The following is an 11,961-nucleotide window of genomic DNA, read 5'->3' as shown; positions in this document are numbered from 1 at the left end:
GAAATAACCTATCATACAATTACCATCCCGCCTCCTTCCTTAGTCCACACCTAGACAACCCAAGCCACCATTCGAGGAAAAGAATATGAAATCAAACCCCCCCCCCCATACTAGGGAGATACAAATAAAACGACTCAAAAAGAGTTGTAGAGGATTATTATAACTGAGGTGCAGATCTTATCTCTGCTCCAGGTGATTGAGAAGGGGCTCCCTCGCCCCCCCTGGAGTCCAGGAACGCTTTCAACTGCAAGGGTTCAAAAAACACATACTTCACAGCCTCCATTTTCACCACACATTTACAGGGATAATTGAGCCAAAAAAGGCCCCCCAACTGGAACACAGTAGGGCGTAGCTTAAGAAAAGCTTGCCGCCTCTTCTGCGTCACCTTGGTCACATCTGGATACATCCTAACTTGCACATTCAAAAACTTTTCTTTCCGAGATTTAAAGAACAACTTCAAAATCCGGTCTCTGTCAAAATGAGAAATAAATGTCACAATAAGAGTAGCGCGCTCCTGCCGCTCCTCCTCACCCTCCAGCTCCCTAATAAAGTCCAAGGTGTCGAACCGCACAGCAGACTCCCCAACACCAGCCTGCTCCCCCTGCACCACCCGTTTAAAAGGTTGCAAATAGTATATCTGCGAGATAGGCGGGCATGCTGGTTCCGGCACCTTTAACACTTCCAAGAGGTATTTTTTAAAAGTCAGAATTGGTGCAGTCAATTGTTGTTTAGGGAAATTTATCAGGCGCAGAGTATTAGCCCTCTGCCGGTTTTCCAGAGCCTCAATCTTCCCATGCAGCCATTTATTTTCTTTAATAATGGTAGCATGCACCGACTGAACTGACTTAATGGCCAACTCATGGGCCTCAGATCTTTCTCCAACCTCCTTCAATTGCCGTCCCATAGTAGTAACAGTCTCTAATGGGAGCTGCGAGGACTGTGACAAAAGTAACATCTTCTTAGAAAGAGAAGTTTCCAATGTCAACAACGCCTCCCATATTGTTTCCAATGTAAAATTCGGCGGTTTAGGCAAAAGCGAAGACTTACATAATTCTGCAGCGCTCCTCGCCGACCCCATGGTGAAACCGGCCCCTTCCTCCAGCAGGCGTCCCCCCGGAGCACCGCCTCCCGACATGCTGAAGCTTCTCTCTTCCAGGGTTTGCTGTTCTCTCACACCCGATCCCGGTCCTGCCCCAGGGCCCTCCGCCCCCTCCTCGGAGGCCAGGAGACCCTGTCCGGCCGCATCTTGCACCGAGGCAGGCATGGGAGGCGGATCCCGCACCTCCGGGCTGAGCTCCGTCTCCAGCGGCAGGGACGCTTCGCCTCTCGCCGCCCCTCCCGACACCGAGGCACCCGAACTCAGCTGACTTCCTCCCACCACAACGAAGCGATCCATCGTGCCTGAAGCAGGCCCTGCAGGCGCCACGAAACCAGGCGCCCGCTTGCCCTTCCTCTTCGGCATTCCTTAGGTAAGCTTGTTCAAGGAAACGATCTGTGCGGAACAGCCACGCTGCTCTCCCTTCAGGCCGCCATCTTGGGTCCTTGATCCGCTTTTTTTGGACCCTTTTTTTTTAGGTCCAAGTCCCAAGAAAGTGCCCAAATTGCCCAGATGACCACCGGAGGGAATCGAGGATGACCTCCCCTGACTCCCCCAGTGGTCACTAACCCCCTCCCACCAAAAAAATGAACTTTAAAAACATTTTTTTTGCCAGACTCTATGCCAGCCTGAAATGTCATACCCAGCTCCATGACAGCAGTATGCAGGTCCCTGGAGCAGTTTTTGGTGGGTGCAGTGCACTTCAGGCCGGTGGACTCAGGCCCATCCCCCCCCTACCTGTTCCACTTGTGCTGGTAAATGGGAGCCCTCCAAAACCCCCCCAAAACCCACTGCACCCACATCTAGGTGCCCCCCTTCACTCATAAGTGCTATGGTAATGGTGTAGAGTTGTGGGGAGTGGGTTTGGGAGGGATTTGGGGGGGCTCAGCACCCAAGGTAAGGAAGCTATGCACCTGGGAGGTATTTTAATGTTTGTTTTTTTTTATTTTTAAAAGTGCCCCCTAGGGTGCCCAGGTTGGTGTCCTGGCAAGTGAGGAGGACCAGTGCACTACGAATCCTGGCCCCTCCCACGACCAAAGGGCTTGGATTTGGTCATTTTTGAGATGGTCGGCTTCGGTTTCTATTATCACTGAAAATCGATGCTGAACATCTCAAATCTGCCCAAATCCTAGGCATTTGGCCAGCACCAACCGTATTATCAAAAGAAAAGATGGCCGCCCACCTTTTTCGATAATACGGTCTGTCCCGCCCCTTCGCGCCCTCGTCCTCGGAGATGGGCGGCCATGGACATAGGCGTCCCCGTTTGGTTATCCCCCTCTAGTCAATGTTGTACATCTAACGGCTTTGAAAAAATTTTTAGAATGGTGATCCAGGCAATTGTAAAGGCACATTTTGATTACTATAATATACTATTTTTAGGTTGTCCATTATATTTACTACAGTCACTACAAGTGATACAACATGCAGCAGCAGCAGCAGCAGCATGTCTGTTAACTGGATCTTCTAGATTTATTAATATTTCACAAATCCTGAGGGATCTTCATTGGCTCCCAGTAAAATGGAGAATACAATTAAAAATTACTGATTTTTAAAATTTTGAATGCTGTGGCCCCAGTGTCACTTGTTACCAAATTTGTGATTTTGTCAAGCTCCTTCTACGTTATGATCCACAGACAAATTAATACTAGATATACCATCTTTTAAGGCACATAAGGTTAGACGACAATAATGTAATTTTTCATGTTGCAGCTCCGATGTTGTGGAACTCCCTGTTTCTGACTTAAAGAGAAATGACATCTTTTACAGTTTTATAAACATCTGAATACTTATCTTTTTGGGATGGCTTTTTGATTTTTGAAAAAGCCAAACAAACAGTGGGAAGTGGACCTAGCACTTAGAGATGGACAAGACAACTTAAAAAGCTTGAATGATATTTATTGATTGAAGACTCGACTCTGTACTGTGTTTCGGCCACAGGCCTGCCTAAAAGGTTAATCCTGTATGCAAGAATTTCTGCTTGAAACAGATATTGCAAACATCAACTGGTATTTCACTGCTTGTTTTTTTTTTTTTTCAAAGCAACACGTATTGTACACCATGGAGCTTTTATCCAAAGGTCTTTCTTAAGACCAATGTGATGTTTGCAATATCTGCTTCAAGCCTATTTGTCGTGGGATTTCAGCGTTCCTCCACCTCGGAGGAGTTGCACTGACTTTTTAATTTTTGAAGAGGATTCAAATTTTTATTGTAACATAATTTGAACCAGATGATCAAATTTGATTTTATTCCATATTGTCATTGTTATTTGTTTCGTTTTCACTGTTGGGCTCATTTTCAAAACATAAAAACTTCTAAAAAGTGGCATAAAGCAGCATTTGGACATTTTTCTCACAAAAATGTCCAAATCAATATTTTTAAAACCTATTTCTAGACATTTTTCTATGAAGTCCGTCCAAATCTCAAGGGGGTGTGTCAGGGGCGTGTTCAGAGTGGGACTTTGGCATTCCTAAGACTTAGACATTTTTCAGCCATAATGGAACAAAACAAAAACGTCCAGGACTAAAAGTATGACATTTTGAGCTAGACCCGTTTTTATAAAGAATAAGGCACAAAAAGGTGCCCTAAATAACCAGATGACCACTGGAGGGAATCAGGGGTGACCTCCCCTTATTCCCCCAATGGTCACTAACCCCCTTCCACCCCAAAAAAATGTGATGAAAAATGTTACTTGCCAGCCTCTATTCCAACCTCAGATGTTATATTCAGGTCCATTAGAATAGCATGCAGGTTCCTGGAGTAGTCTAGTAGTGCTGCAGTGCACTGCAGACAGGTGGATCCAGGCTCCTACCTCCCCCTACCTGTTACACTTGTGGAAGAAACTGTGAGCTCTCCAAAACTCACCAGAAACCCACCTTACCCACATATAGGTGCCCCCTTCACCTGTGAGGACTATTCACCCATGAAGACTATGGTAGTGGTGTACAGTTGGGGGTAGTGGGTTTTGGGGGGGGCTCAGTAGACAAGGTAAGGGAGCAATGGTGAGATGTGTACCTGGGAGCTTTTTATGAAGTCCACTGCAGTGCCCCCTAGTGTGCCCTATTGCTGTCTTGGGATGTCAGGGGAACCAGTCTACTAAAAATGCTGGCTCCTTCTACATCCCAATGGCTTGATTTTGTGTGTTTTGCACTTGGACGTTTATTTTCAAAAATGGACCCAAAAAAAAAAGTCCCCCCCCCCCCCCCCCGTCCAAATCACAAAACAGTATTTTCGAAAGAAAAGATTGAAGTTTTTCTTTTTCGAAAATGACCTTCTTTCCTATTCAAATTTTGGATGTTTTTTGCAAAACGTCGAAAGTCGGACTTAGAAGTCATATCGAAAATGCCCCTCCATGTATGTTCCCTTGTATCCCTTGTAAGCAGCCAAGACCATGGATTGTGCAGGTTATACATTTCCTATATAATAAAAAGCACCTCCAACGTTCTGAAGCTGAGAAAGTGAAGCCTTGAAGCATTCGTGCTCCTGCTGTATTCATCTCCTGAATTGACGTAACATACTTCCATGTACATCACACACAGCACTGACCAACCACATGCTACCAGCACGAGGCCCCACCCCTGCCGCACTCGCCACCACGCACGCAGCAGCGAGGTAGAAGGTAGTAGGCGGGTTTCAGCAACGTCACGGCTTTGTACAGCAGGAATACTGGGAATTGTGGGCTGTGCGCATGCGGGTCACTGGTGTCCTTGTGTAGTTCTTTATGACCTCACTGGCGCTACCTGTGTGGGAGCGGGACGCTTTCGGCGACCGCAGGTAAGGAATGAGGTCCCGATGGCAGCCTGTCAGTGCTCCGGTCTTTGCAGGGAGTGCAGGCCGGGATACCTATCATATGACCCGCGCGTGGAAATAGGGTCTTTGCAGTGCAATGCTTGCACGCTTTTATGCTGCTATTAGCATGTAATGTCAGACTTCTCTTACAGTATAAAAGTCATGGGTGTAGTGGCCAGCCTTTGTAATTGCACAAGTGTTGTGTGTCTCAAAAGCTGTGGGGTGATCCTGTGTTTACGGGGATCTGAGGCTGCTCCAGTCACACACACTCCCATTCTCACACATACACACACTCTCTCACAGACACACTCGCACCCAGTCTCACTCTCTCTCTGTCACACACACACACTCGCACATTCACTCTCACTCTCTCACACAGTCACTCTCACACACACTCTCTCAAACATACACACTCCAAGGAAAACCTTGCTAGTGCCCATTTCATTTGTGTCATAAACGGGCCTTTTTTACTAGTTTTTAAATAAATGTGAAAAATCTCATTCTTGGGATGGTTCACCCTTAGCATATCTGTGAAGGAGAGCAGGGTAGTGCCAAGATTGGGTAACAGACTAACTTTTCAAGGGAAAGTTTCCCCTTAAAGTCACTTTGGAGTCCTTTAACAAAGGTGTGCTAGTGTGGAAAAAATTCTACCTTACAAAAATATGTTAACAGTAGGTTAGAATTTAGTATGACCACTTTCTGAATGTGTATTACCTCACTGTTTAACTCTAAAGTTAACTCTAAAGTTAAGGTTAGCTTGAGTTATCTTGAGCAGCACGGCCCATAGGAATAAAATGGGCCCTGCTGCAGATAACTCGAGCTAAGCTTTAGTAAAAGACCCCCTTAGGGAGCAATGTATGATTCCAATATATAATGTGTAGTCTGATGGTCAAGAGGTGAAGGAGTCTATCACAGAGGCTGTAAATTATGTGTGTATATAGTCAATAGTAAACTAACCTATGCTCCTGTAATGATGAATCTTTCTTTTTTGTATTCCTTTGATCCTTTTGTGTTCCAGATGCCAAATTCCCTATAAAAGGAGTTCGCCTTTTTCCAGAATTCAGAATATACCTTGTCTGCCATTAAGACCTATATCGTTTATCGTTTATTCATTTACTAGACCGTCACTTATTACTAAAGTAAATCAGAACGGTTTACAATTTAATATAACATTAAAATAACATTAAAACGGTGGATAAACATACTCTGAAATCCATTTATGATAGGAAAGCACAGCAAAAAGACATTCTATTAATAACATTCTTACAAATTTCTCAGGCCACAGTCATAAAAACATGTAATAAAAACCAAAAAAAAAGTTTTATTTTTTTTGTTCGTATATATGTTCGTATATCGATATATTCATAAAGCAATTGTTAATTTTGAACACAGGTTAGTTTTTTAAAAATGTATAGTTCTACACTAGCATTTTTAGTGCATGCTAATGATTACCGCTGCACTAAACACTAGAGACACCCATAGGAATATATGGGCGTCTCTAGCATTTAGCGCACGCTAAATATGCTAGTGTACCTTTGTAAAAGGACTCCTTTGTGTGTGTGGAGGGGAAATGGAAGAACTCACTGAGATATCTTTACTCATCCCATCCCTTGTATACTGCCCTCCAGCTGGTAGGAATAGGCATGGGTACTTCAACCTGCTCTAGTTTTCCTCTGCAGTTAGAACCACTTTGGGCTCCATTTCTGAGAATTTTAAGATGTATTTAATTACATTATGATGAGGGGCCCAATGCACTTGGCTGTCACCAAAGGTTAATCTGCCCTGCTTTTCCAGAGATGCCAAGTTACCCAGTTCCAAGCTGGAGATTTTGGAACAGTCCTTCTGACCACCCCATCCTGGTGCATTACGGAACTTGCAGCACTAATTTCAATGAGCTAGATCAGGTACTACAAATCCCACACTGATTTGGGAAGTAAGTTCAAAACCAGAACTGGGCAAAAACTTTATAGCCCGGAACTGGGTAACTTGGCATCTCTGCTTTTGTGCTCTGATATATTCTGCTCCTGGTTCATCTCTTCTTCCACTCCGAGATGCAGCCTCAGGATTGATTAGTGGAAGAAACAAGATATTTCTCTCCGAGTGAAAACAGGAGAGAGGGGCGGGGTGGTGTACCCAAGGAGGTTTGATAGACAGGAGACGGGATGACGTCAAAACGTTGAGACCAATTAGTTCAGTCTCAGTTTCCCCTTCCTCCCCCCACGCAGCCATCATCGCCGTACTCTCAAAACAAAGCAAGCAAACCTATGAGCTGCTGCATCCACGTTGTTGCTCTTTATTGTTGGTACCATTTGTATTTAATCTCAATTATATGTTCAAACATTCCGGCTTGTGCAACATATGGATGTACAAGGAGGAAGCATAATAACAGAATAACGTTTCATAGGTAGAGTAGTAATTTGTTATAAATCATAATCAGTGTGTCATTTGGAGGAGCTAGTTATAGGGACACTCTAGCACATGTTATATTCATGCAGAGAGATTTTTCTCCTGGTAAAGGGCCACTAAAACAGACATCATGTCATGTTATGAGAATCATGTGCTCAACATTCAGAGTTTCTATTTATTTATTTATGACATTTATACCCCACATTAAACATGAATTAGGTTGAGACCTGGAAGCATTTAACATTTTTTTTTTATCTGTACCTAGATCAAAAGAAAATGGCATGTGGGAACTTGTTTCTTTTGTTTTGTGGATTGCAGAGGTATATTATAAAAATGCACGATATTTTTATTACTATTATTTAAAAGACAGATATTGAATAATGAGGGCAGAACTACCTTCATGCAGAAGTCCAGAGTCAGTCTAAATGTGGCAATATTGTCCAGTTCAGCACACTTATTAGCCGCCAAGTTCATATAAAGTTAATTATGTTCAGGGGAAAATAAATCTGTTGGCTCAGGCTGCCTGCTATGTAAACAGTCCATCATTGTATCATTATTGCTACCACATACAGTATTACATATGGGCATTTGCTTTAAAGTTTGATTGTTTTAATTTGTTTATCCAAACCTTACATACACGTGGTTTGCTTTTTAAACTCAAAGGAAAATCGTAAGGGTGGTTGAACAATTAGGTATAAACTGTGTTGTTTCTACTTGTTTTGGAGTGCTTTGGGTCCTGCTGATCTGTACATCTGCTTTCTGGAATTTTGGAAGATGGAAATAAGGAAATAAAAATTAAATTTTGGATGTACTCTATAGAAGTTGTTGTTTACTTTTGCAATGTGTGTATGGATGCCTGTTCTGGTATGTGATAATATTTGAATAACTGCCTATACTTTTGCCTATGATTTCTGAACATGTTTTATCATTAAAGGATACACTTTTAAATGCCCAGTTGAGTATATATGCTAATCTCAGCTTTGTTAAATGTTTCAGACATATCTATTTGTTCCCATGATATAACTGAATTATATTATTCTGTCTCACTGTATTTTCAAATGTAAGTCACATTGAACCTAACTTTGCTTGGAATAATGTGTGATATAAATGTAAAAAAAAAAATCCTTTATCCTCCACCTTTTAAGATACTGCCTACCTGCTGGATAGCGATGGCACAAGGAAAGCAAGTTTTGTCCGGTAAAGACTAACTCAAAATAACCTGGTCCTTAGCTGGGCCGTAGTATTACCATACTGAAAATGTGACCATACCATTCCTCTTTGGTTATGTTCCACTAATAAGTTAAACGATTAACTGGATTTCTTGAAAGGATTATATAAACTTACGATGCATGACTAGGGACACAAACACACACTTATTTATTCAATATCGCAATTCATCATGTACAGCCACAAAACAACCTTTTAGGGTGGATAGTGTTCACAATAAGCTCCTTTTCTCATTGACTAGATATAGATCAGAGTTTTCATTTTTGGTACAGTATAAGTCATCATAAGAACAAAATATAAGAAAACTAATGGGTGCATTAGGGACTTATAGCCCATTTATGTTTAAACAAAAGAGATCTGTACAAAATAAAATATTTATTTTTTATTTTGACTTATAAAACTGCTTGCCCCTGAAACATGTTCAAAACAGAATAATCCATTTGTGTATCTAAAAGGTAAACTTCTACAAAACAGATGTGATTCCATGTGCCCCAACGAAATGAGAGTTTAATTCTACTTGCATTTAATTTCAATATATTCCGTCATCTTTATAACACCAGGCTTCTCAAGGCAGATTACAACAACAGATAAGATGAACCCATCAGGAAACAGGATATCCTCACTGAAATCTGGCCATCTGTATTGTATAGAAGAACAGTGAAGAAAAGTAAGCACAGACTATAGAGTTTATAATTGCTGTTTCTGTTGGATTATTTGTAGTAAATAATTAGCAGATTTTAGTACACACAGCTTCAGCTTTAGAAATGTTAATTTCTTTCTTCATCTCTCTCTCATTCACCCCTGAATAATTCACTGCTGAGTCACTTTAAAGTTGAAGTAACAAAACATCTGTTTACTCACAGTTTGTAGTTAGATTATAATCAGACAGGCTTTTATATACATATTACTATACATTTGTATTATCAGCTCCTTCCATGTGCTTAGATGGTAATGGATGCTCACACCACCATAGATCCTCTCAGGTTAGGAGAGATCATGAGCTCCATGTGCTCCATGTGCTGCATGTGCTGCATCTAACCCCCACAGGAAGTTGCATAGCTGTGTGACCTCTCTAAGTAATTCACATCAGAGGTCACAGAGTAATCACAGATAAATAATAGGTGACAGGCAATGCATGTAAAATACAATTACATTCCAACAAACCCCTTCTCATGCATAACTGTCATGCAATTATTTATTCATACAAAGTCCAAGCTTTATACGCAGATTCACAAAATGTTCTCTGGGTAACGGTTTGGTCATGATGTCAGCTGTCATCTCACTGGTGTGACAATAGTGTAGACTGATGACCCCTTCTTTTGCCAACTCTCGCACGTTGTATTTCGTTGCGATGTGCTTGGTGCGTGACTGAACCTTGTCATTCTGTGACAGTCGGATGCAGCTCTGATTATCTTCCATTATCTGGATTGGTCTCTTTTCAGCTATTCCAAAATCCAGCAAAAGTTTTTCAATCCACATCAGTTCTCTGCACGCTTCCGATACAGCCACATATTCAGCTTCTGTAGAAGACAAACTCACAATACTTTGTTTATGACTGGCCCATGAAATTTGTACATTTCCATACATAAACACATATCCACTTGTGGATTTATAATTAGAATGATCCCCTGCCCAATCTGAATCACAGTAACATATTAGTTTTGGATTACTATTGGCTGAAATCTTTAATTTACAATCAATGGTACCCTTTAAATACCTTACCATCCTTTTAACTGCAGTCCAATCTGATTTGGTAGGTGAGCTGACCCTTCTGCTCAAAATTCCTACTGCATTTGCTATATCAGCCCTGTATGTGGTAGCTAGATATAAAAGCTTACCTATGGCTGATCTATATTGGATGTTATCTGGTAAAGGTTCTCTTACTGTTTCATCCTTCAGAAAATCAGTGATCATGGGAGTGCTTACAACTTGGGCATCTTGCATACCTAAACTTTCAATAAGCTCATTTATTTTCTGCTTCTGGCTTAGAAGATAAGAACCATCATTTTGTTTCTCAATTTCTATACCAAGATAGTATGACACATTTCCAAGTTCTTTTATCTCAACATTCTGGTTTAAACACTTTACAATGTCCTTGTACTCTTGCTCACTTTTGCTTGCAATGAGCAGATCATCAACAAAAGCTAAAATGTATGCATATTGTCCATTTCTGCACCTAGTGTACAAGCATTTATCTGCTTCACCTTGCTTAAATCCTAAATTTGTCAATATTTCATGCAATTTTTCATTCCAACATTTTGCACTTTGCTTTAATCCATAAAGACCTTTGTTTAATTTACACACTAGCTGTCTTTGTTTTGTATTTATGAAACCTGTTGGTTGTTCCATGTACAAGTCTTCAGTTATATCTCCATGAAGAAACGCTGTTTTCACATCAATGTGGTTGACTTGCATGCCTTTTGAGACTGCAATGCTCAGAAGTGTTCTTATTGTCGTGTGTTTCACTACAGGTGCAAACACTTCATCAAAATCTTCTCCATATTTTTGAAGATATCCCTTTGCCACTAGTCTGGCTTTATACCTTTCCACTTTTCCTTGTGCATTCCTTTTTAACTTGAATACCCATTTGCATCCTATAGCTTTCTTGCCAGGAGGTAATTTTGTAAGAATCCAAGTATTATTTTTATCCAATGCATCAATTTCTTCTTGTGCAGCTTTATGCCATTCAGCAGCTTCTTCTGCTGGCATTTTCTCAATCTCATCCCATGTTAAGGGCTCTTGAGCTTCTGCTGACTTGTTAGGTAAGACAGTCTTGGGGGTGGAACACCTTTGTTTTCCCTGGATGAGCGTCTGACAACAGGTTGGTCTGACCTTTCCGCATCCTCAAAATCTGAGAGTCCTTCTCCAATTGATTCCCCTTCTCCAACTGTACTGTCTTCTTCAATGATCCTTTCTGTGTCTGCTTCCTCTGCCTGTTCCTCGTTAGATACAGGTGAGTTGCTTTCAGACATCTGCCTTGGTATGGCATTTATATACACTGGCATGTCTATTATGGTTCTAGTTTCATATTCTGGATGATAAGGCTCATCTGGGATAATCCAGCCTTTATCAACCCTTTTGTTTTCATCAAAATATGTAACATGTCTTATGCCAACAATGCCAGTTTTCAGATTCAAAATTCTATATCCTTTGTGTCCTGGAGCATAGCCAACTAAAATGCCCCTTTCTGTTGTGGAATCCAGCTTATGCCTTCTTTGCTTTGGTATATGAGCATATGCTGTACTTCCAAATGTTCTTATGTGTGACAGGTTTGGCTTCCTACCATGCCATGTCTCATGTGGTGTGCGCTCAGCGCCTTTAGTTGGCATTCTGTTTTGTAGGTACACTGCTGTGAGAATGGCTTCCCCCCATAGTCTTTTAGGGAGATTGCTATCTGACAGCATACATCTGGTCATTTCCACAATTGACCTAAATTTTCTCTCTGC

Source organism: Microcaecilia unicolor, chromosome 3 (assembly GCF_901765095.1).
Source record: "Microcaecilia unicolor chromosome 3, aMicUni1.1, whole genome shotgun sequence".
Taxonomy (NCBI): domain Eukaryota; kingdom Metazoa; phylum Chordata; class Amphibia; order Gymnophiona; family Siphonopidae; genus Microcaecilia; species Microcaecilia unicolor.
Note: the sequence above shows the minus strand (reverse complement) of the source record.